This window comes from Apis cerana, linkage group LG10 (assembly GCF_029169275.1).
Source record: "Apis cerana isolate GH-2021 linkage group LG10, AcerK_1.0, whole genome shotgun sequence".
Lineage (NCBI taxonomy): Eukaryota > Metazoa > Arthropoda > Insecta > Hymenoptera > Apidae > Apis > Apis cerana.
The window spans coordinates 6,802,526-6,828,938 of NC_083861.1; the positions used below are offsets into that span (position 1 = coordinate 6,802,526).

At 36.8% G+C, this 26,413-nt stretch overlaps 1 protein-coding gene across 11 annotated transcripts in view; it reads right to left on the bottom strand.

Annotated features, from left to right (window-relative positions):
* LOC108001153 (zinc finger C4H2 domain-containing protein) overlaps positions 1-26,413 on the bottom strand; it is a 243,898-nt gene that overhangs the window by 23,088 nt on the left and 194,397 nt on the right. The window contains exons 1-5 of one of the 11 annotated variants that reach the window (XM_062081026.1): positions 17,157-17,416; positions 16,523-16,680; positions 15,829-16,033; positions 12,413-15,752; positions 11,745-11,903 (exon numbers count right to left, since the gene is read on the bottom strand). The exons of 5 other annotated variants lie outside the window; for them this stretch is intronic. The gene's annotated coding sequence lies outside the window, so the exon portion shown is untranslated. Of the gene's footprint in view, positions 1-11,744; positions 11,904-12,412; positions 15,753-15,828; positions 16,681-17,156; positions 17,425-26,413 lie in introns of those variants that run through there. 5 more of the 11 variants (XM_062081025.1, XM_062081021.1, XM_062081023.1 and 2 more) reach the window with 5 other exon arrangements.

Consider the following 26,413-nt stretch of genomic DNA (forward strand, 5'->3'; position numbering starts at 1 on the left):
CTACAATATAATAAAAGTATAATAAAAGTGTAAAAAATATCCAAGAAATTTAATAATACATTTTTTTATCGGGAGACGCGAGAGGATTAAATTTAAAATCACGCGAATATTCGGCTAAAAAAAAAAAGAAAAAAGAAAAAAAAATATTAAAAAAATTTAATCCTACGCGATACGTGTATATTAAAAACAAGAAATTAATCCAACGTTACAATCTCTTTTCTATTTTAATTACTTTGCCTCTCCAATTTTTTTTCACAGCGCGCCACGAAATTCCATTTATTTCTCCATTTTTGGAAAATATGACATAAATATAAACGTAAGCAAACCGTGACAATATGCGCACGCCATGTCAACTCGTGACAGTCACAGCGTTGGTCGCGTAAGGGATTAAATCTCGCGCGCAAGCGGGAATCATCGCGGCATGCTTCGCGATTTATCTGCCTCGTTAAACCAACAACTCGAGCCAACGAAGGTGGAGAAAAAATCAGGCGGAAAACGATACGCGCAATTATTCTCTCGTTTCTCAATAATTACAAGGAAAGGTCATATCTTTGTGGACAAAAAAAAAAGAAATAAAAGCGAGAAAACACCGTTGATATCCAGACCAGTCCAGCTATAATAAAGCTGGCTCTCGAAAACATTTTTGATTTATCGTGACAAGTTCCACGTTCAACGCTCGTGTTTATCAGGGCTAGCCGCTTATCAATCACGTTACACAGGAATGATCCAAGCGACGTCATCATTCGAGAGAAGGAGGAAACTTGTTTCATCCTCTGTGACCGCGTTAAGGGAATCAGGGGGTATCTACTATGGCGGAGTAAATCAACCGGTATCCAGAATTGACGCGGAGCATCGAGGGAGGCAGCTGACGGTGACGCTGCGGAACGAAATGATTGGCGTATCGGCTCGCCCGTGGGACCGATTCCGCCGGCTAGGGCCAAATGGATCGTCGATTTTTCCCTGACTACCTCTGGGAACTGGACGGCTGGAAGGGAAGTCGTAGAAACGGATAGGAACACCGGTGGCAGAGATTCGAAGCGGTCTCTCTCTCTCTCTCTCCCTCTCTATTCTCGTTCGTTTGAAAATCAGATTACGATACGTCGGTCGTCGTTAGATATAGATCATACTCCATTATGGAGTAACGAACGATTAAACGATCAATTGGTTGAATTCTTAGTGACGAATCGGTAGTGGTAAATCGGTTCATCGAGATGCGTAATATATTTTTTTTTAAATCTATTTGTTCCTTCCGTTGAAATGATTTTCATAGAAGTTTCTAGGAAGTTGGACAAGAGAATAAATTGTTAAATTGATTTCGCAACAGAGATTTATCTGGAATTTACGCGGATAAATAAGTTTAATAATAAGTAATTAGATTGCGAGTAAGTAAATCGCGGATATTGAACAATTTTTATAAATACGATTGAAAAATGGAGTTTAAGCAGATATTTTTTTTTTATTCTTCGAATATAATGTGTACTATAGTTTGGATATTTTATATCACGCGTATTCCATAGATTTTTGTACATTTTAATTTTTATATAAATAAAAAGAAAATTAACGTATTACATGATTTAAAATTGACTTTATTTCAATAAAACAATAATTTAATTAATAGAAATCCTTCTTTTTTTTTCATTTTACAAAAATTTATAGTCATACATATTTAATAGAAGTTGCACTATAATCGATACTAATTGCAAATGTTTCTTGAATCTGAGAAAAAAGAAAATTATCGGATCAATTTAAAACCAATTACGATGAAGTCAACGATTAGGTTATTTTTACATTTTCCTGTTAATAAATTTCTTTTGTTTATCAAGGAGATCAAGTCATACATAACTACAAGTCAGTGTGGACTATCGACAAATAAATTACCCGAAGCTAGGATTTTGGCTGTTCTAGATTTCCATTAGGAGTAAGTCCAGAGAGAGGTTAAAATGTTCGGTATTAGCTCGGCTGTCTAGCTTGCTACGGTTCGCCATTCGTCTCGGCTGGAAGATAGTTGAAAATAGTTAATTTCGAGGTTCGTAAGTTCTGAAGGACTTGATGTTTGACGCATGTCATCGGGAGACGTCGTTGCCGACTGCCAGAACGAGATTTCCAGTTTCCATTTCAACTATTTTCTCGATTCTTCTGTTTCATGACCGGCAATTTCGTTTTTCTGACTCTTTAAATTTATCTTTATTTCGATAGAAATTCGTGTAACTATCTCGTCGCTAATTTTTGCTACATTTTTCTTTGCGCGAAAGATTGGAAAGATAAATATTGAATGAAATTATTATTATAATTTCAATCATTTCGTTAAACTTCAAAATTCACGATCAATATTACTAAATATTTATATCAAACTTCATCAACCGGGCATTTATTTAATTTCCTCCTATCGAGGAATCTATTAATAAATTCCCAATATCGGTCCAAACACTGACCAAACAGTTGTTAGCCTAAAAGCGGTAAACCTGATTCCTGAAATGCGCGAGAGTGTACTTGCTCACCATCAGAATCTATCTTTATTCGAGTGGATCCCAGCGGATTGCCAGCCGGATGCTCCACTGGTGCTCCTGCAAGTTAAATAAATTAGTTCTAACTCTGTTCTACTGTAATTAGCGTGGACATGGAATAGTGGTACCTTCTTGTCGTGTCGATGGCCGATTACGAATAGTTAAAAAAATGGATCGAACACGAGGATCCGGGATCCGTATGAAAATTAACAGGGATCCACACGTACAGGCGACAATTCGTGATTTTCGAAACGGGCGTTTGCAACGGGCGCAGAAATAGAAGCGGCAAAGGGAACCCATTCATCCGATGGAGCACAGTATGAATGGGGAAAATGAAATGGTCGCGCGAAATACCGGTGTATTTTCATCCAATGTTCGTCCAGCTTGTAATTAACAACACGTCGGTTCATTACGGGGTTACATAATGTCGATCTATCTTATTACCCCGCTGCGGCGAAAATTTTCGACGATACCCGCCCTATGTATATCTATAATTTACCAAACGAACCGGCACGCGACCCACTATTAATAACGGAACACGGCTATTTCCGCTTGATTCACGATGGATGTATCTTTTGTGGAACGAACGATTGACACGGCTTTTCGATTTTATAATCTCATTGTTCGTTCCCAACGAAATTCGTTATTTCGTTGTTCGTGCGAAAATAGGAGGAAAAATATGAACATCGTATATTTCTCTTCTATCCTCTTTCAACAAAACGTTCATTGTAAGTACTTGGAAGTTTATATGAGATTATACGAGTAAGTAATGCGGTTTTAAAACTTCTGTCGCGTAACGAACATTTATTACAACCTTTTAAAAATTAATTAAACAAAGGAGGAATGATGTAACTGATATTGCGAAACACGCTAAATTAGATTGTTTTAAATCAAGACGAAGAAATTATTGGAATTGGAAAGGGAATTTAAAGTTAAAAGATAGGCGTATATAACCTCTGTTTTCCTCCCCGCGTAATCTGCATAAATCTGCAAAGATTAAAATTTTTAAATTTATAATTCCACGCCAAACTTTCACGCGTTATCCATCCCATCCACGAAAACACGAGGCGTCGATAAAAAGGGAGTTTCGCGGCCCTTGTAACGAGAAGTTCTGGTGTCTCGTTTGTCAGGCTTAACACCCAGGATTGGTACAAATATGATAAGCCCGGTAATACGGGCTAACGCGTTAAAGAAAGTTATCGCCCCTTCGTGTTCACCCGCGAAAACATAAATTTCATTGGATAATCCTGAGACGGAGTGTGTCAGTGCACGCTCCGTAACACCGGTGTCTACGATCTGTCGATTTGAATTCGATTAAGACTGTGAAGACGCAAGGCCGAGGGAAGGGGGATATAAGCATCGCTCCCACGGGAGAGGGATGGATGCGAGGGAAAAGGTACTTTCGATTAAATGGGCAGCCACCCGGCAAGAATAATCATAGCTGAATAACGGGGGCGTTTGTTATTGGACGAAATGTTAGCTCGTGCATTATTCAACGGATGGAGACTGGTATTGGTGTTGCTAATTCGATCGTGGATCTATCTATGTATCTTCGTGGCCGAGTTATGGTTCCCAGGCGTTGTTGCTAATTAATACACCGAAGTCGGACATTATATCGGACAGGTTATTGGCGTAATTTCGGGAAAACGACGCCAGGTTGGCTGGGATAACAATCCGCGATCGTTGGAGTTACTTGTGCGAGTTTGACATCCGTATACGTTGCTCAAGTATGTTCGTTATCTGCTTGCTGATTCTTTAGACGTTTAATTTTATCGTTCAATGATTGAAATATCTTGTAAGGATACAGTGTACAATATAATTTTATTTTTAATTTCGAAAATATGTTTCAAGCTTGTCAAAATTGCTGGAAGGTTGAATTTTTAATAATAAGAAAGAAAAAAAATGTCAAATTGCATCAATAAGGGGATGGTTCGATCAAAGACAATTTAGAGAACGATGATACCGAATCGATGGTTATAATATCCGTGACAAATGGATTTTTCCTCGCAATATTTCCATTTGACATTTTATTCCGAAAAAATAGAAAGGGAAAGAGAGGAGAATTTTTTTGATAGTTACACTGCACAAACGCGTAGAATGAATTAACGTGGGAAACAAAAGGTTAAAAGTCATTTAAAGCATGAAACAAAATCCTGTTGGGGGAGGGAGGATTGGGTTTTTCCGCGAAAAATTCAACGGCGTATCGATAACACGAAGAAGGAAACAAAACGAGAAAGAGAGAAAGAGAGAGAAGAGAACAAAAAAAGAATAGTTGGAAATTCATTGAGGCCATTAAACGTCCGTTCGATATCGATGAAATTACTTAGGGAACCGATTTGCTTGCTCGATCGGATTAATGCGATCGGATTCGAATACCGAAACGCCGGAACGGTGGATTTAATTAAATTTTCCTCCACTGTAGATATACGTCCATTTTCGTTTCATCATGATTTCCTCTCCCACCTTCTTTTATCGACGGTAAACGTGCCGCTCGCGAAAAATAATTATTTCCGCCAGGAATAGTTCGCGGTATCCTGTCGTAGCCGGTGTTAAGAGGCGGCTTAACTAATTAACAACGGAAGCGTTGGGAGAGAAAAGCTGGCGCGTTGCCTTTTAACGTGTCGAAAGACTGGAAGACTAACAAAGTTTCCGGTTGTTCACGGCTTTCATGTGGCTCACGTCCCGCCCTGTTGCACTTTACGAGTGCGGTAATTGGGTCATTGCGATGGCATCTCGGGGATTACTACGTTAAATTCCGAACTTTTGTTAAATAGACATCATGCTAATGAGCAGTTCTATATTGTTTATTTGAAATTGTTGAAACAGTGTGAACTGTTGATTGAAAGTCTGCCTTTCGACATTTTGCAGAATGAACGAGAGTTAATGACGAGGACTTACAGATGTTTCGAGAATCCTCTTAGATTTTTATCTAAGTGTATTATTTATCGATCGATTTTGGCAAACATTGAAAAAAAAGATGATCTTTTCATTTAAAATTTCTAAATGCTATTATTACGATCGAAATAGGAAAGTTATTTTAATTTATAAAGAATAAAAAATTACAATTAAGAATTATTAAAAAAAAAAAAAAGAAAAAAAAATTTACAAAAACAAAAGGAAATTCGGATAAGAGATTCGTTCGTTTCTCATAGTAAATTCCGCAATCCCGTGAAATCGCCAGTCCGTCATGGGGGTAGAAAGAGAAATTTCCTTTCCCGCGAGGAAGAGATTTCTGGCTTGGGAAATCTGACTGGGCCAGGAAAAAGCAACGAATACGACGTATTTCCAAAGGTTGAAGCGTATCAAATCGCGAAACCGCGTAGGGAATATAAGGGGTGCAACCCCTCTTGCACGCGACATAAAAGTATATTACATGTCGCGAGAAAGAAAGCGTTTATATAGATACGCATATAGGCCGATTCATAATCGGTAGATAGATGAATGAAAAGAATTGATCCTTAATTTGAATAAAGTTGTTTTAAAGTGTATTTTAAATATATTTAAAATATATATGAAATATGTAATTCGAGAAATTTTAATTTGATTTTTTTTTAAAGTCTTTATATTATATATAATAAATTCACACGAATTTAAATTTATAATAAATCAAATTGAATTTAAATCCGTCTAATTTTTACCATAAAAGTATTCATGTATTTCTATTGCATGTTTATTACATACGTAATATTATTTTTATATATTTTATATTTTAAATTATATTTTATGATTATATAATATTAAATTTATAATTATTTTATAATTTTATATATACAACTTTTATTTTATATAATAATTGTATCAATATTTGTATTTTTATCTCATATATATTTTTTATACGTATTTATGTTTTTTACTTTGTTTTTCTTTTATCAAAAAATTTTCTTTCCTTATCTTTCTTAATTTAATCAAAATTTTTTATTTCAAAATATTTACATACATTCATTATATTTCAAATAAGAATTTTTAAATATAAAATTGCCGCGATTTTTATTTTTCTCACAATATATTGATGGAGTATTTAAATTTTGTCGATAAATTAGGAAAAGACAATAAATAGAAAAATTTAGTCGGTGGCGCCATCTCGCGTTTGGATTCACGAAGCTCCGACTCGTTACTAGCATAACATGACATGCAAGGAGGTATGCGAAGTCATAGAGAAGGAACGCAATATTGTGCGAGAAGGACAGAGAACATTTAAAAATACGCTACATGGAAAAATCATTAATTACTCGTTTTTTACTGAAAATTTCTGTACTTTTAAGCATGCATATTATAGTTAGAACTCCAGACAACTTTCCCATATCAATTTTAACACGAAATTCTCTTTATTTATTTAATTATTAATAATTAACGCGTAATACGTTCTAATACATTCAAGACGCCATTATGGAAATTCATTAATTACTCTTTTTGTACTAAAAATTTCTGCACTTTTAAGCATGCATCCTGTAGCTAGAACTTCCGACAAGCTTCCTATATCGATTTTAATGTAAAATTATTATTAATTATTTAATTATTAATAATTAACGCGTCATATGTTCTAATATACTCTAATACGTTAAAGAGATTATATTGAAAATTTATTAATTACTCGTTTTCTACTAAAAATTTCTGCACTTTTAAGCATGCATCTTGTAGCTAGAACTTCAAACAATCTTCTTTTATCAATTTTAATGTAAAATCTTGTTAATTATTTAATTATTAACGATTAATGCGTCATATGTAAAATAACGTTACCGATACGTAACGCATTTTTCATTAATTTCATATTATTATAAGATATATTTCTATATATGAATATATGTATCTTAAACGTTGTTTCCTTCTTTATATTCATATATAATTTTTGTTCGTAATCTTGCTGTTATTTAAATAAATAAATTAATTGTTTATGATTCGGTTACCGACGGGATATTCGCGATCACAACGTTCTTTATAATAATTGCTAATAAATATTTAATGACGAAGAATTTTACATTAAAATCGATATAGGAAGCGTGTCGGAAGTTCTAACTACAAGATGCATGCTTAAAAGTGCAGAAATTTTTAGTAGAAAAAGAGTAATTAATGAATTTCCATAATAGCGTCTTCAATGTATTAGAACGTATTACGCGTTAATTATTAATAATTAAATAAATAAATAGAATTTCGCATTAAAATTGATATGAGAAAGTTGTCTGGTGTTGTAGCTTTAAAATGAGAGTTTAAATATATCGAAATTTTTAGTAGAAAACGAGAAATTAATGATTTTTTCATGTGGCGTATTTTTAAATGTTCTCTGTCCTTCTCGCACAATATTGCGTTCCTTTTCTATGACTTCGCATACCTCCTTGCACATCATGTTATGCTAGTAACGAGTTGGAGCTTCGTGAATCCAAACGCGAGATGGCGTTGATGTCGAAATCTTTTTGATAGGTACCTTACTTATCGGCAAAATGCATTTTATTAATAATTAAGATAAAATAAAAATTTGCATACATTCGTTACTTTATAAATTTTGCATAAAACAAACAAATATTTCTAAATATAAAATTGTTGCACTTATTTTTTTCACAAAATATTGATGCAGTATCTAAATTTTGTCGATAAATTAGGAAAAGACAATAAATAGAAAAATTTTATATCGGTGGCGCCATCTCGCGTTTGGATTCACGAAGCTCCGACTCGTTACTAGCATAACATGATGTGCAAGGAGGTATGCGAAGTCATAGAAAAGGAACGCAATATTGTGCGAGAAGGACAGAGAACATTTAAAAAATACACTGCATGGAAAAATCATTAATTTCTCGTTTCCTACTTAAAACTTCGATACCTTTGAGCTCTCATTTTAAAACTAGAACTTCAGGCAACTTTCTCATATTAATTTTAATGCAGAATTCTTTTTATTTATTTAATTATTAATGATTAACGTGTAATACGTTCTAATACATTAAAGTCGCCATATTGAAAATTCATTAATTATTCGTTTTCTATTGAAAATTTCTGCACTTTCAAGTATGTACTTTGTAGCTAGAACTTCGGACAAGCTTCTCGTATCAATTTTAATGTAAAATTCTTCGTCGTTAAATATTTATTATCAATTATTATAAAGAATGTTGCGATTGCAACTATTCCGTCGGTAACCGAATCATAAACAATTAATTTATTTATTTAAATAACAAGAAGATTATGAACAAAAATTATACTTGAATATAGAGGAGGAAATAATGTTTGAGATACATATATTTGTATTTAGAAATAAATCTTATATAATCAGAAATTAATGACAAATACGTTGCATGTCGATAACGTTAATTTACATATCATGCAATAATTATTAATAATTAAATAATTAACAAGAATTTTACATTAAAAATGATACGAGAAGGTTGTCCGAAGTTCTAGCTACAAGAGGCATGCTTAAAAGTGCACAAATTTTTAGTAGAAAACGAATAATTAATGAATTTTCAATGTGGCCTCTTTAATATGTTAAATATATTACAACATTTGACGCGTTAATCGTTAATAATTAAATAATGAAAAAGAATTTCGTATCAAAATTGATATAAGAAGCTTGTGCGAAGTTCTAGTTACAAGACGTATGCTTAAAAGTACAGAAATTTTCAATAGAAAACGAATAATTAATGAATTTTCAATATGCCGGCTTTAATGTATTAGAACGTATTACACGTTAATCATTAATAATTAAATAAATAAAAAGAATTCTGCATTAAAATTAATATGAGAAAGTTGCCTGGAGTTCTAGCTTTAATATGAATGCTCAAATGTTTCGAAATTTTAATTAGAAAATGAATAATTAATGATTTTTTCATGTGGCGTATTTTTAAATGTTCTCTGTCCTTCTCGCACAATATTGCGTTCCTTTTCTATGACTTCGCATACCTCCTTGCACATCATGTTATGCTAGTAACGAGTCGGAGCTTCGTGAATCCAAACGCGAGATGGCGTTGATGTCGAAATCTTTTAGATAGGTATCTTACTTATCGGCAAAATGCATTTTATTAATAATTAAGATAAAATAAAAATTTGCATACATTCGTTACTTTTTAAATTTTGCACAAAACAAACAAATATTTCTAAATATAATATTGTTGCACTTATTTTTCTCACAAAATATTGATGCAGTATCTAAATTTTGTCGATAAATTAGGAAAAGACAATAAATAGAAAAATTTAATATCGGTGGTGCCATCTCGCGTTTGGATTCACGAAGCTCCGACTCGTTACTAGCATAACATGATGTGCAAGGAGGTATGCGAAGTCACAGAGAAGGAACGCAATATTGTGCGAAAGGGACAGAGAACATTTAAAAATACGCTACATGGAAAAATCATTAATTACTCTTTTTCTACTAAAAATTTCTGCACTTTTAAGCATGCATCTTATAGTTAGAACTTCCGACAAGCTTCCTATATCGATTTTAATGTAAAATTCTTCGTCATTAAATATTTATTAACAATTATTATAAAGAACGTTGCGATCGCAAATATCCCGTCGGTAACCGAATTATAAACAATTAATTTATTTATTTAAATAACAGGAAGATTACGAATAAAAATTATACATATATATAGAGAAGGAAACAACGTTTAAGATATGTATATTCATATATAGAAATATATCTTATAATAATATGAAATTAATGAAAAATGCGTTACGTATCGGTAACGTTAATTTACATATGACGCATTAATCATTAATAATTAAATAATTAACAAGATTTTACATTAAAATTGATAAAAGAAGATTGTTTGAAGTTCTAGCTACAAGATGCATGCTTAAAAGTGCAGAAATTTTTAGTAGAAAACGAGTAATTAATAAATTTTCAATATAATCTTTTTAACGTATTAGAGTATATTAGAACATATGACGCGTTAATTATTAATAATTAAATAATTAATAATAATTTTACATTAAAATCGATATAGGAAGCTTGTCGGAAGTTCTAGCTACAAGATACATGCTTAAAAGTGCAGAAATTTTTAGTAGAAAAAGAGTAATTAATGAATTTCCATAATGGCATCTTCAATGTATTAGAACGTATTACGCGTTAATTATTAATAATTAAATAAATAAATAGAATTTCGTGTTAAAATTGATATGGGAAAGTTGCCTGGAGTTCTAACTATAAGATGCATGCTTAAAAGTACAGAAATTTTCAGTAAAAAACGAGTAATTAATGATTTTTCCATGTAGCGTATTTTTAAATGTTCTCTGTCCTTCTCGTACAATATTGCGTTCCTTCTCTATGACTTCGCATACCTCCTTGCATGTCATGTTATGCTAGTAACGAGTCGGAGCTTCGTGAATCCAAACGCGAGATGGCGTTGATGTCGAAAACTTTTTGATCGCTCCCTAACTTATCGACAAAATGTATTTTATTAACAATTAAGATAGAATTCAAACTAAAAACACAGTAATTTTTAACAAAAATTAATTATAATTAAAAAATTGCCCGAATAAAAATATTTAAAGACTATAAAAATGAATAACGAAGAAAAGAAAGGATATTTTCTTACACATATGTGTTTCTAATTTATAAATAATTTTCTAATTTATATATGAAATAAATCTACTTCCTTTATCATATAGAAAAATCAGTTTACACGTAAAATACATGTAAAATATACAATGTTTTTGTAACATATGACAATATATATCATTTTATATTTGTAGAATATTTGTAGAATATATTTTCATATCTCTATCGCATTTTTACCGTGGAATACGTTCAAAATTGATCGCACAATTTTTGATAGATCAAAAATCTTCATCTTGACACGACAGCAAAGAACAGCTGAATCGTAAGAAGATCGATTAAAATTGTCGATGTCAGAGTATTTTTCAGCACGCGTTAGGGATCATAGACCGTACGTTTAAACGGACAATCCGAGAAATGGCATCATAAATAAGTCAAAACGCAGTCGTTTCATTTCTCCGTCGAGGAATCACCCCTATTGCCAACGACACACGTATCGCCAATTATAGAGCGGTTTGTACACGTGCGCTCACACGGGGGTACGTACGTCCAAAGGGGTGGTCTTGTCACGTGTAATTTGTCTGCGTTACGTTACTTGGAAAGCTCCAGGATTCCGACGGCCCCTCTAATATAAAAAAAGTGCAATCTTCCTCTCGGCAAAGCGCACAAACGCTAGGAGAAATTCGTATTTCTAATGTGACACGCCGGATTACGGGATTTATCGGGGGAGGATTCTAAGTGTGTTCACGCTGACAACGGACCTTTAGATGAAACGAATATCCCCGTCGAACGATGGCCAAACCAAGAGATCGCATATTTTTATCCTTTATTCGTTTCGTCATTCATCCTTTATTTCGTCGACTGCCTTCTTTCCTCTTACTGTTATTTGTTCTTCGTTAGAGACAAACTCTAATTATTAACTGCAACAAATATATATATATGTGTTTAAATATAAGTAATAAAAAAAAGTAAAGCCTAAATTAAATATTTATTTCATCCATCAGATATTAATAATTATTTTATACAATTGGATGTGTGTATTTTTCGCGTATCGTACGGATTTCGCGCATCGTTACATTTTTACATTTTTCCATAAATGCATAAATATCCGTAGTTTAATTATCGCGAATTTACGCGTTCAATATGGTTGTGCATACAATAGAATGAAAATTTGTTTTTCCTCTTGAAATATTTTCATCGATCAAAAGAAGGATGAAAAATATCGTTAATATCAAGTTGCATACGTTGAAAACAACAACGTATCATTAATAAAGATACGAGATCTGTTCGCGGCTATGATTAATCTTATCGTACGTACGAATAAACGGACCAAGCCAAAGCCAAGTTTTAATTTAAAAAAAAAAAAAACTCTCCTCCACTCTCACACCCTCCTTCACGCACAACACCGCCTCGATTCTCCTCCGCTTACCGAGCCGAGGCAATAAAAATCTTCTCCATGCATCGACTCTTCTCCAAACGCTTAATTCCAACGGGATTCATCGTACGTCTCCCTTCCTCGATCCGAATCTGGTTGCTGGAACACACGGCGTTGAAACACACGATTCGCCACGATTATTTTCCAACTCGCATCTAAACTATGTCCAATTTATTGCATATTCCGGGCGCTCGTTTCGTAATGACGGAACAACGGTGTGGTATCACGGTTGCCGGTGCGCCGCCTCCTTCAAAGTTTCGACTTCCAACTGCGCCAGAGTACCCAGCTGATGTATTCAATTTACAGTCGCGGAAACTTTACATCCATGCCGCTCCCTTAATTGTCCGGAACGCTGTGCGACTACCGAAATGAAAATGGAACGGAGTTTGCAACGTTTCGGGGGCTGCGTCCTTTTCCTTCTTTCATTAGGTAAGTCCCTGGATACGAGTAAATCGGTGTATTTCAACTACTTTATGATACAGTGTTCTCCTTGGCTCCCTCGTTGTTAAACACGAGAACTTAGGTTGGCAGGAAGAAACGAAAAAAGCTTGCACGTGCACCGAGGGGGGAGAGGGATGGAAAAAACTTTGAACGAGAGCTTTTGAAGCCAAGAAGTCGCTCGGTTTCCTCCATTCATTCACCCTATTTACTTTCTCCTACTCGATTGGCAATTAGACAAACATACGAACGTCTATTTAGTTCGTACGAAAGTTAGGAAAACGAAGCGAGCCAATTTAACGGCGAACAACTCAGGATGATCTCATGTTTATTTCATCGAAGGGAAAAGCGGACGGATAATACGTTGTTCGTGTCGTGGAATCGCGCTAACGAAAAAAGGGGAGGATGAAAAGAACGAGCGGAGACTGCACAATACTTATACTTTCCCCCTCTTGTTTTATCTCCAAAAATTAATTCCAAAATCGAGAAGTGAACTTCGTAAGATCCATCTTTTCAATTTTTCTCGCGTTAACGTTCTATAATCGATGATCCTCAATTATTAATCCAATCTTTATCTCTTGTGAAATTCATCAGATACGAATAGTTATCCGAACCGGTGACTCAAGAGAATGCAATTATATCTTCTCCCCTCCCTCTCCATGCTCATCTTGATTTCCATCACACTGGTCCGTTTCACTGCCGCGGGTCGAAAGAAGGTTTCGTTAAGTTTTAACGATCGCCAAGTGTAACATAGCATTCTCCATTCGTCCGGTTGACGATCGTTAAAACGAATCGGGGGTGATTTGCGCCTTCGCATTGTCGGTCTCCGCGCGTAATGAAACGCTCTCTTCTCTCTCTCTTCCTCTCTTTTCATTCTCGTTTCTTTTCCGCTCGCGTTTCATCGCGATTTTATATCCTCCTCGTGAGATTATTATCGAAGAAAGAGAGGGGGAGACACGCGAAAGAATGCGAGGAATCGTTAATCGTTTTCGATGGTCTTTCTATCGAGGAATTTGAAAACTGGCAAAACTTGTAACTTTCGTTCGGAATCGAGATTTAAGTTGGGACTGGGGGTAATCTCGTTCTCGTTACGGGAGGTTAGTACGTGGAACGTGGTTGATCTGAAACTGTTCATTGCCCTTCGTCCTTTTAGTTTGACGTAGAAGAGGGCGGATCTGGTTCACGTGGGAAGATAAAAATTTTTTCTCCTTTTGTATAATCTGTTTCGATTATAATTTCTTTCTTCTTCTGTTTCGTAATTTTTCCACGAAAAATTCACGCATAATTCTTCTTCGATCGAGTAGAGGCAATTATAAATAATTTCTTAATAAAGATCATTTACTACGATTATGCATCGTATCAGATTGGACTAAATCCAAAACAGAATAAAAACAGAAAACTTCAAGAGTTCTTCCACTCTCCATCCAACGTATATTATTGCATCGCGCGCGAGGTTGAAATTACGTACACCTTCGATTTTCCATAATTAATAAACCGGGAGGAAAAGTCGGGAGAGGATACGGAGTGAGAGGTATCGAGCATATCTCCGCCGCAACTGAACTCTATGTCCTGTACCATAATTTCATTTCCACGTGTGGAGAGAGGAAGCCTCGATCCTCTATCGATACTCTCGCATACGTATTCCTCGGTAATCACCTTGACGCGGCCATGTTCCCGCGGAACGGTCTACTAATTAGCCGGTTTCGATCGTGTCTTGATGATATGTGCGCAATTATTTATGCAAATCAATCCTGTTCAGCCGATCCGTTTTATATCGCGCGAGGGTACGGGGGAGGGGGAGGCGGAGGGACATTAGTTAGCGCGAAATCCGCGGAGGGGAGGGGGAATTTGTAGGATCGATCGGGCGGATCGGCGAGGGTGGAAAATAGGATTGGATCAAAGCGGTGCAAATGAGGAGGTTAACGGCCTTCAGGCTAGTTACGTTTCTCTGTATACCTCGTGTACACGTAGATGCACGTGTGTTGTGCCCAGCCGGATGACCGCGTCGCCTCGTTAATATTAAGCATAAGGTCAATAAGGTGAGCGTTAAATGGGGCGGATGTCGCTTTGACCGACGCTTCGCCTTCCACGTTGGCGTACGTATTTCCCTCTCGTTCGTTTCGTTTCGTGGAAAAATTCCGATCGCTTTGTAGGATTAAGTGTTTTTCGCGTTTTTTATAGTAGTGGATGGAACAATGCTCGTTATCGCGTAATCTATATACCTCTCGCGTTTCGTTTGATTTTTGAAACGGGAATGGATGATAATCTTCAGCTTTGCGTCAAAGAAGAAACATCTTTTCTTATAACCGTGTAAGCGTGAAACGTTTTCAAATTTGCTCAAATTATCGACGAATCACGAGTCGATTAATTATTTGATAAGGCAATAAAAGGGATAAAAAACGCGTCTTTCATCCGCTTAATAATAAAAATTAAAAAAGTGGAATACGAAAGAGGTACGGGATGGAAGAAACGGTTGAAGAAGAGTAAGAAGAGGGAAACGAAAGGGAAAAAAAAGTAGAAAGAGAAGTAGAGGGAGAGGAAATTCTAAAAAAGACACCGATACTTTTAAAACCTTTGGAATGGCCGGGGGTCACGCGAGTTCACCAAGCAATCTGAATGCGTGCTTCTCCTAATGAAGCTTCTGAATAGCGACTTGCGACTCTAACAGGAAGACTGATGCACGGCCCTCGGTATTAAGAAAATAAACTTCCTTAAGCCAAGTCCTGGAATGCCCTCTCGTTAGTTTTCTCGATGCCAAAGAGCCGGGGATATATATCCCTTGGTTTGAATGCAGCTTCCTGGACCCGCTCCCGACCACCCCTTCTCAACTGCTTCTTCTTCTTCTTCTTCTTCTTCTTTCAGACCGGGATAAAAAGAGTCGAAAGTAGTTTACCGTCTGCGGATATAGAGGATTCTATGGAATATTCGGATCGATCTTTCCCGCAGGGAAAGGGAAAGGATGGTTTACTTACGTTACGAAAAAAGCGATGAACAGGGAGGCGAAGAAAGTCGAAAAATGATCCGAAAATATAATATTGTTGTATCGATATCGTGCATTCTCTCTTTTCTATTTTTCATTTTGCTTCGAACAGAGATTAATCGGATCAATGGTCGAGTAATGATGATACGTATCATCTTATGATTTTCACTTTTCTTGAGACTATCCAAATTTTGAACCTGAGGAATTGAGAAATATTAGATTTGGAATTAATAAATTATTCGAGAATCTTTAATAAGTTTCGACAGTTTTTCTAACAGGAAAAATTGAACCACATTGAAAAACTTTGTGTATTTCTCTCGATTCGTTTTAAAAATATTAAATATACGTGCGTGAAAGAGAATGATAAACTGGATTGTTATTTGAATTATATTGAACTGACTTAATGGGATGAAATGAAAGAGGGAGGAGGAGTGGAAAGACTGGTTTGTTTGTCGAAAACGAAAGATGAAACGTTTAAAAGAGGAAAATTAATAGTTCGGGTGATTGCTTGGATATAAAGACGTCTACCTACTAATTAAAATTTCTGTTCCCGGAAAAACCGACGGTAGAAGCCTCTAGATAACTGGTAAAGCTTCGCGTACCTTTTCAAAGTGATTATCTCACAAAGAAGAAAGCCTTTAATCTGGCCCGTAGACGGCTATTTAATTATAAAAAATAATATTCACTTGAAAAATGATTTTTCAGCTTAAAGGGAAACTTCGTGAAAATTCGTAAGATTTCCATATTAACGTTTTCTTCTTCCTTGATGAGAAAAAGCTCTTTCATAATCAACCGTTGTTAACCGTTGAATTATCGGCGGATGGCACGTTCTCGTCACGAAAATCTGAAACATTTTGCGCAATCCAATTAGTTCTCTCGGGATTAAAGTAAGATGAAACAATGCAAGCAATTTCATCTATCCTTTTTTTTGTTTTTACGTAATATCGTAAATGTTAATTCTCCGTTGGAAATTATGCAAAATTATAAATCGATCATAAAACGATATTTTATATTATCTTCGGATGAAAAAAAAAATTAACTGTCTATAAAACTTGATTAGATACGGGACGAATTGAACAATAGAACCATCACATTCTCCATTTTGACGATTAATTTCACATATAATTATTCTCCCTGTTTTATTAAAATTTAATTTTTTATCCAAGACACGTTAAAAATAAGATTCTAAACATCGAACACCAACTTCTTTCTTCTTTCTTCGCAACGACGAGTCGATCAGAGTCAACCAAAAACGAGATTCAACGTAAAACATTCCAAGTTGAATAGAGAAAGATTAGGTAGGTCGATATATTCACTGACCCACCCCTGCCCATTTGAATTTTATTCGACGTCCCATGGAACCGTTGACAAATTCCATTCCGTTAAGTGAAGGCGCGGCTGACGTGTCGAGTCTCGTACTCGTTCCAAGCCTCCATTCACCCGAAGAGTAGCTCGACGACGTGGCGAGATACACCGCCGAAACTTTCCCTGCTCTTCTTCATCCACCCCGTTACGTCCCATCGTCTTTTCCCTTTGCGAGCATCCAGCTTCTTCTTCTTCTTCTTCTTCCAGCTTCCAGCCCTCCAACCTTTGGGGGAAGGAAGCATGGTGAGAGGAACATCATCCCTTTTCTGGCCCCCAACCATCCAACCACCACCACCACCACCACCCTATTCCTCCCTCTCCGCCCGTTTCTGCCGCGTAGCTCCGCTCTCGTTACACTTCAACCCTCGTGCAACCCCAAAACGTTACGCTTAGTTTGATTCAGCACGTGGTACCAGCCACTTGCCCTCTCCCCTTCTCTCTTTCTCCTGCCATTTCTTCGGCCCCTTCGTTTCACCCCTGCGTATTTCATCCCTCGATCCCTGTCCCCTTCTCGACACCCTTCGTGACGCGATGTTATAAGCCTTTCAGTTTTAGTAGAATTCGCGCGCTAATTGCGCGACCATGCGGAACGTGATCGATGGGATCGATCGATGCGAGGTCGGATAGTTTTTTCAAATATTTTTTTCATTTTTTTAATTTTTTCGCCCACTATGGCGGTTAACAATTCGTAACATTTTTCATTATGAAGTTTTTTTCACATTTAGTTTAGAATGCGAATCGCATCTGTGACCGACGAGATTGATCGATAAATGGGAATAGAATATTCGAATATTTTTTTTTAAATATAATTTACCATCCCTTTTCGAGTATTCTGCGAAAAAAAAAGATTATTCTCATTACTTTTCTCCCGTTATAACAAATCTGACTTTAAAAACTGGCTAAACGAAGCGACGAGCCGGCGCTGCGGCGTTCCAGTGGTCGAAAACATTCAGCAAAGCTTGCGGTTTAATGTATAGTTAAATACTCAGGTGTAACGTTTGCTCGGGTAACCGGGTTTCATTTTTAACGACTCGCCGCCGCTTTCGTAAACGGGAGGGAATCGCGTTGAAATGCAAACAAAATCAGGGAGAGGGGAGGGGGGGGGGAGGGGTCGGTTGACGTCGGGGGTTGAAACGAAAAGAGGAACTTCGGGCGACAAGGAATTTCTGGAATTTCCACCCGTGGCTGCTTTACATATTAACTAATTCCGCTATCTGGCCCGCCCCAACTTTGGATTAGACGATTCCCCGGTTAGCAATACCGCATAATGCGATGCAATGTTCGTGCTTGATTGTAACTTCTCTCATGGAAATTGCCATTATCATTCGGTTGGTTAGCGCTAATAGAAAAACTGACCTATTTCCTTCCTCCCTCCTTTCGTGGGGAGGGGAGAAAAAAAAACTTGGAAATTTTTGCACATCGTATCGCATCGTATCGTCCCTCCCCTCCTCGATTCGCTTTATTGGGTTTTAACAAATTTTCCGCCAGAGAAATTTCGAAATATACACTTAGTTTGTTTTAATCCAAAATCCATTCACTATCGATTAAATTTCCGATGTGCGGGAATAAAATTTCGATTCATCGGAACGGTGTTAAGGATAATTTTTTTCTGAATTATTTAAACCAAACAGAAAAGTATATTGTAGGAAATATTTGTTTAAAAAAAAAAATGATGGAAATAAACACGCGACGAGATATATTTTTCCTAAAATAGAAGAAAAATCCTTGAACCGTGGTGTTACGGTAAATCGGCCCCCTGGCTTTATAAACGATTGAACGAAATCGGAATGGTTCCGTGCTTTTTACGTAACCGTACACGCGAATAACGTTACACGGATCATTTTTGTGTCTGCGCATCATCTCGTTACGTCGCCCGTTCTGATAAAGTTATCGGAAACGAAAAAGAGGTCGCATCGAAACAACAAAAAATTATAAACGATCTGATTAAACTTCAAAATTAATTCGATATTATCCCCTGAATTTGTAACATCGCGAATCAAATCACCGAATAACGATAGGTTCTTTAACTTATGATACCGAGAAATGAGAATCACGTTGTTCTATCTTCCAAAAATTAATTATAATGTCTCGAATAATAGCAAGCTTGTCGATAAGCTTTTTCTTTCCAAAATCCACGTATATTTCAAATAACCACGTAATCCATCGTTTCTTCAACGTCATAGACATTGGAACGAATTCCGCGCGTAAAGGAACGACGCGAAGGTTAATCAATTCCAGACGCGGCGTCGTTTCCGCAGACTTAATTCGTGCTTGGGCGCAAGGGGGGTGTTGGAAGCCTTTCCCATTATTATCCGACGTACGAAGGGTTGGACTCGCACCACAAGGGAGTCTGGTGCCGCGAGCTGCCTCCCAAGGACGAGCCAAGAACCGTTTCCTTCCTCTCTCTCTCTCTCTTTCCCCGCGTGACTCTTGTTTCCTCATCCCCCTCGCTCCCGATTCACCTCCTTCTGTTTCCGTGTCCGGGGTTACGTTGCAGCAACTTTGTTCTCCGGAGAAATTCCCCGTAGCGCTATCTACATATTTGATGTCGCCTCCGTCCACTCCGCTAATGCTTCTCGTTAGAAACTTACCCGCGCGACCCGTGCGGTTTCCCCGCTTTCTCTTTCTCCACGGGCGTTTCGTTTCTTGGCTGCCTTGCCTCTTTTAAACCATTCCCCATTGTCCGTACGTCTGACGCACGATACCAGGTGACCCATCCTCCGCTACGCGATGTACTCGTGAAACGCCAGCTTTTAACCCAGGGGAGGAAATGCTCGTCAAAACGATGCGTGTGCGCGCGCGGAGTAGCACTTGCTCCGGGAGGAAAGTTGGAGACTTTGTTTAAAGAACGATGTTAATAAACTCTTTGAAATGGTAAATAGTAGTAGTGTTTGAAGCTATTTTTTTCTTCTGTCGGATGTAAGTTACTCGTGTGTGTAATAACAATCGTGATAACGTCTCGTTGGATGCATAATTTTATAGAATATGCTGTCTCAGTTATCTCTTATAAAATTTTTAAAAAAAATTTATCTTTACCATGTTTAGTTAATTAATTATATTTGAGGATCGATAGATTCGTGCCAAGTCATTAATGTCTTTTTATCATGGGAAAAATGAAGCACCGATTTGTCAGACAAATGTACGAAGCAAGTTACAATAATTTATTTATTTAATTAAAGCGTAAGAATTTACTTCTATAATATAATAATATCATTTTCTCTTTTAATGAATAGAAAAAAATATAGTATAATATTATTGTTTTATTATTGTGAACGGAATAACTGAATGGCATTTGTCCAGGACAATAAAAAAAAAGAAAATCAAGTATATTTGCGTTCCATTGCACGCGAAATATTTTCCAAAAACTTTTTTTCTTCTGTTTCGCTTCCTTTATTTGCTATGCTATAAAACATATCGTTCCTCCGCGTTTTTTAATATAGCAATATTCTCTTTGATCTCAAACGTACACGCCGTACTGTTCTTCCTTTTTTTTTTCAATTTCTCGTGATTATCTCTTTTTTTTCTTCTCGCTAACAGAAAGAGACAAACGCGAGGGAATATTTCGCGTAACGGGATTTCCAGGATGCTCGTATCATCCGTTCCATCTTTCTCGATACGCCATTAAATTTTCCAATTTGCCTCTCCTCGTTCGACTCTTATTGCTTCGTTCCCGCCATTTGCCCATAAGCGGACGCGCGAAAGGAAACGCGGAAAGGATAGAATAAAAATCAAAAGGAAAAAGAAAAAAGAAAAAAGAAAAGGATCGCGACTACTCCGCGATGCAGTTTCCCTACAGCGAGTCGTTTTTTTTATCTCTGTTGTTAACTCCGCGTGTTATTAAATTATATTCAATTTCTTGTTTTTCTTTCCTTTCTTCCTTTCCTTTTTTTCCCCCTCCCCCTCCATTCTCGTTTCTCCGATACTCCAATAACGAAAAGATACCAACGTGTAACAAAATATTCTCTACGAGTGCTATATTGGTAGGTAAAAATGAATACATATTCAACCCCGCTGGCTCGATCCTCCATTTCTATTTCCATTACTTCCGTTTCGAAGGGATGCCGTTTCCGAATAATCAGAACAGATGTGGAAATGTACGAATACCACGTTTCCATCTTTGCTTATTTTTTTACTTCTTCCATGTGACGAAATAAATTTATTTTTCCAAGTTAACAAGTGAAACAAAAATTCGATTCTTCGATTCGAATCTTGCGACGAGTTCGATTCTGTTTCGAATGAATTTAGAATGAATTTTATTCGGCCAATATGTAATATGAAGCCAATAATTTACTTTGTGGATACAAGAGACGAGAGTTAAATATTATATGACTAATTTTGCAAAGTTACGTTTACTCTAAGCTGGTTAAACTTGTTATGCAGCATTACAAACTCGCGGTTGCGTTGAGTATACATACTTTAATTATATCCTGTATACTAAACGTATCGTTATCTTTAAAGACCCACTCAATTTCATCATAACGTTACATCCAACATTTATTTCTTTTGAAACGTCGTCGTTTGTCCAAATACAAAGAGATCTCACTCTCTTCATGGTCAACATTCAACAAATGCATTTTCCACTCGAATGATCTTGATGCAACATTCTTCAATGGTTCCTTTTCCAATTTTCGTAGTGATGTATCTACACGAGAAAAATATTCCTCATCTCGGTATCATGATAAAATACAACGTTCTATAAGATATATTTTCGACGATCATTTTTCAAGAAAGAATTATTTAAATCTCAGGAATGGAGATCTCACTCTTGCTCGTGTTATGATAATTTCTTTCTTTTCTTGCTCACAATAATCCTCTTTACAACTCGAGGAATAAAATTTCCTTGAAAAGTCCCATTTCGAACAGCTGAAGCCACTCCATCAACTTCCATATCGTCGTTTGTATTCTATTATATTTATCCATATCCGTTCCATTTGAAACCACCAAAATTCGTCGTACCCTCGAGTACACGCCATTTTAGATAAAAATCCATAAAAGAAAAAAAGCTGGACGACTCTTCCCAACTTTCATCCTTATTCTTCGATAAATTTTTCCATTTTTTTCCCCATACCTTCGAACCAGTTTCACCCTAAATAACGAAACAGGGGATTTTCGATGGCAACGACGACGGAATTTTTCGCGGAAACTCTCGCGGCCCTCGGCCTCGGAGTTTTTATCAAGCACCTACGGCGACGACGCCTTGGAAATTTCGCTCGTTTACCGTCGTAATTCACGGCGAATCTCCATAGGGCTCTAAATATCTTAACAAGTTTAATACTTCGGCCAGGTTGGTAATTTCAGCGAAGGGCCCCCACGGGACGTGAATTATTTTCACCGCGGCGTGATACGCTTTCTTCTTTCCACCGACCATCGTCACCAGTCGCATCTTCGATGGATTCGATCCATCTAATAACCATCTAATAAACCTGAACCAGGAAAAACAGGAGAGCTGTTCAAAAACCGTCTTTCGTCCTTTTAATTTATTCATTCAGCCGCCAAGGCAAGTTTCCACCGGCCGGTTAATTAGTTTCCTGTCTCGTTTCAAAGATTCATAGCCGGCCGGGCGAAAACACACACAATCCATCGTACACAGCTCGAAAATTGTAATTAATACAATTAATGTATACGTGTGGAGGGTACGTGGACGGTATGATATGGGACGAATCCGTGCGTTTCGTGACAGATTAACTTCTTCTCGCGTGGCGAATCTCCGCTATGATGTATCGCGTTTCACGGATTGAATCGGAAGGATATCGATCATCCCGTTAAGTAGCTTTCACGGTGAAGGGGACATCGGATTTGGACACATGTGCGGAACGAATCGCCGCAATTTGATGCGATGCGAATCGATGACACGTAAATGGGGGAAGGAAGACGCTTCTGGGGGAAGGGGAGGGAGAAGGAGGGAGGGATAAGCGACCTTTCTCCCGCAAAAATCGTACATGAATGATCTCCGACCGATCTCGACGAGATTTTCAAAGAATTTCGAATCGAAGTGCATTTTTCCTTGATCGTTCCAATTCCATTCGTTCAATGGACGTACTAATTTTTGTCCTTGTATAAGATCGGTCGAGCGTGTCCCGCACACTTGAATGGGGTTCTAAAAGGGAACATTTACACGGGAAATTAATCTCGTGAAATTGTATCGTAAATCGGTATACTTGTCTCATTTCTGGGACAACTTCTACATCGATGATATATTGAGGAACTTTTTGAGGACTTATAAGATATACGTGCCTTTTATAATAATGAATGTCTGTGATAATTATTATACTTTCATCGTATATTTAAAATAAATTAGAAATAAAAGTTTTATCTTAACTTTCGGTTCTTGTCTTAGAAAATTTCAAACTTTACAATTTCCTTAAAATAAATACTTGATATTGTTCTATACAGGGAATAATAAAAAGAATAATGGAAAAGAAGTTTCAGCTTTCCTCCAGATTTCGATTATTCCTTTCTATTCGCCCAAGAATAATCGAGATCGAAGCGTTCGAGTGAAATGGCCGAAAAATTCTCGATCAGGGTCGGAGGATTGAAGTACAGGGATTAACGAAGGAGGAGTGAAAGGGTGCACGCAATTGAGCACGAACGACATCGAATTTTGCGACCAATAGGAGCCGCAATATCAGCCGGAACCGGGAGGCAAAATAGCGGAAGCGAATGGCTGCGAGTGACTACCGTGGACGTGGCGTTAAGTAGCGACAATAACAATAGGACGTGGCGTGGAAAGAACGTGTAATGGGAAAGGAGATAACGTGATAAGTGGAAATAAAACGGTGGATGGTCAGTTGCGTCACTTTACACGGTTATTATCGTCGAAAACGAGGAATCGTGTACGCCACTTTCTATACCCTCCCCTCGTCGTCTTCTATCGACGTTTCTATCGTTCTTTCAACGTAATTATTTTTCAGATATTTCAACGATGTGTCAATGCAATTGTATCCGTTGAGTGTTTCTCGAGATGTTTCATATTTTTCTTTGTATCTTTTGATAAGTTGGTATTTAATGAACAATCTTTTTATTTTTATTATTTAGAAGTGGAACTCTTTATCAATTAATTCATATTTATTGTAATTGAAATCTGATAAAATTTTGAAATATTTATCAATGCTCTTCTAAATAAATTTTTCTTTGATTAAAGAATTAAAGAGTCGAAAGAAAGATCAGAATCGATACAGGAAACGTATTTTGGAAATAAAACTATCCGAGTATGGTGCAGATCGTTTGGAAAATGGTCACGAAAGATCGAACTGCGAGTTTTCCATATCGTGGGAACACTCTTGACTGTTTACGCGCAATTTATTCGACAGCCAGGAGCTTATGAATATTTATTTAACTCGTTGCAGAGCTGTCAGATCGAATCGTTGTTGTTTTTTCCCCGATTTTCGCTCACCAAAGTTACCTTTCTCTTTTTTACATCCATTTTCTTTCTTTCTGTGCAATTCATCAACTTTTTTTTTCTTTCTATCCCGAAGTATTGGGAAAAATCTCGAATTACTCGATTTAACGCGACTATCGTTAGTAACGTATCGTCGAAGAAAGTGAATTAAAAGAGAGAATTGTTCTATTCCATCGATTTCATGGACTATTAAATTCTTATTAACCGAAATGTAGAGAGCCGATTATTTAAGTTTAATTGATCGATAGGGAGGTTAGGGAGAGCTTATACTCTTTAGAATTATCGTTGGTATCCATACCTGTACAACGGATTTCCGGAAATATGTATTGATAGCTTCTCGTTTTAAACAAAGCGCATTATAACGCATTTACAACGAAATAATCCTCCCCAATAACATCACGTGATTTGCATAAAGCGAGCCCACCCTTTCTCTATTAATTCTCCAATAATGGATGCTTCGTTCTTTTTAATTTATCGATTTGACTTTTTATTAAACTTAACGTTCAATAACACGAACATATGTATATTTTTCTATTTAATGATCAGATTTTCAACACTCTAATCCAAATCATTCAATATATCTTCATATGCAACTGTCATATTCTCTTCCCAACCCTCCGTCGATTTATCTTTTATGGCGCAAAGAAAGACATCAAAAAGTCAACTGTCAACCACAGGACATGTAATAACACGTGTCCATCTGGAAAGAGACGTTTCCCCAGAGGCGGTTGGCCGCAAACCGGAAGCGACTATCGCGTGGACGCAAGTGGTTCCGCTTAATTAAGTCCGTCGAATCTTCTCTGCAGCGTGAATCATTTGGCCTGTAAATGCATCGAGGTGGCGTATTCAGCCATCTGTGGCCACTTAACCGATGTCGAGGCCAACCGACCGATTCCGAATTATTATACCTGTGTCACCACTTCGCAGGCCTAGGCCTCGAAATCGCCCCTCCGCCATTGTGCATCTATGGAACCCCACTACAGGTTGGCTTCCGCCATCCTACCAATTGCTACGGCATTTCGCCAACCCCTCGGCTCTGTGGTTTATGGCTTTTTATTATAAATGTCCCCCTTTTTTCGACGGCTAATAGCCCGGAACCAGGCGGTCCAAGGAACCCCGTTTACATCTATGCCCGTGCTCCTGCCCATTTCACTTCCCTTTTCAACCGTTCGTATTCCTCTCCTGTTCTCCTATAATGTATTTTCGAAACTTTTATTCAAACGGAAACGATTTGGAGATTTTTGAAGGTATCGCTCGAATTAACGAGCAGATTGAGCATATTTGTGCGAGTTAAAATTTTTTATTAGAACTGTGAAATAAAGATGTGTTTCACGGCTTAAAAATTGTAATATGTTGTATGTCTGTTTTGTTTTATGTCTCTTTCACGTATTATGCGCATTTTTTAGATTTTCGTTTAAATTTTCTATAAATATAAATATCCACTGATACGAATCTTCATTGACGAGTAATTAAAAGGATACTTTTTGAACGATTCAAGATCGAATCTCAAGTTAGATTTCTTGCTTTTATGTTTAAATTGCTCAAATCTTGAATACTCATCATCGTTTATATCACTAACTACTACGTATTCATCTTAAATAAGACAGATTTACTTGCCAACATGATCGTGCAAGGATGAGTTAATTGCAAGCAAATTGATACGTCAGTCAAGTTTTCGATTCTACAATACACAAGATGAGATTCAGCGTAATTAACGAAACTTGCGGGAATGTTGGGGAAGTTAAATTAGACGGGCTAAATTATTAGATGGTGATCGAATGATAGATGCATATCGCACAAAATAGTTTTCCTT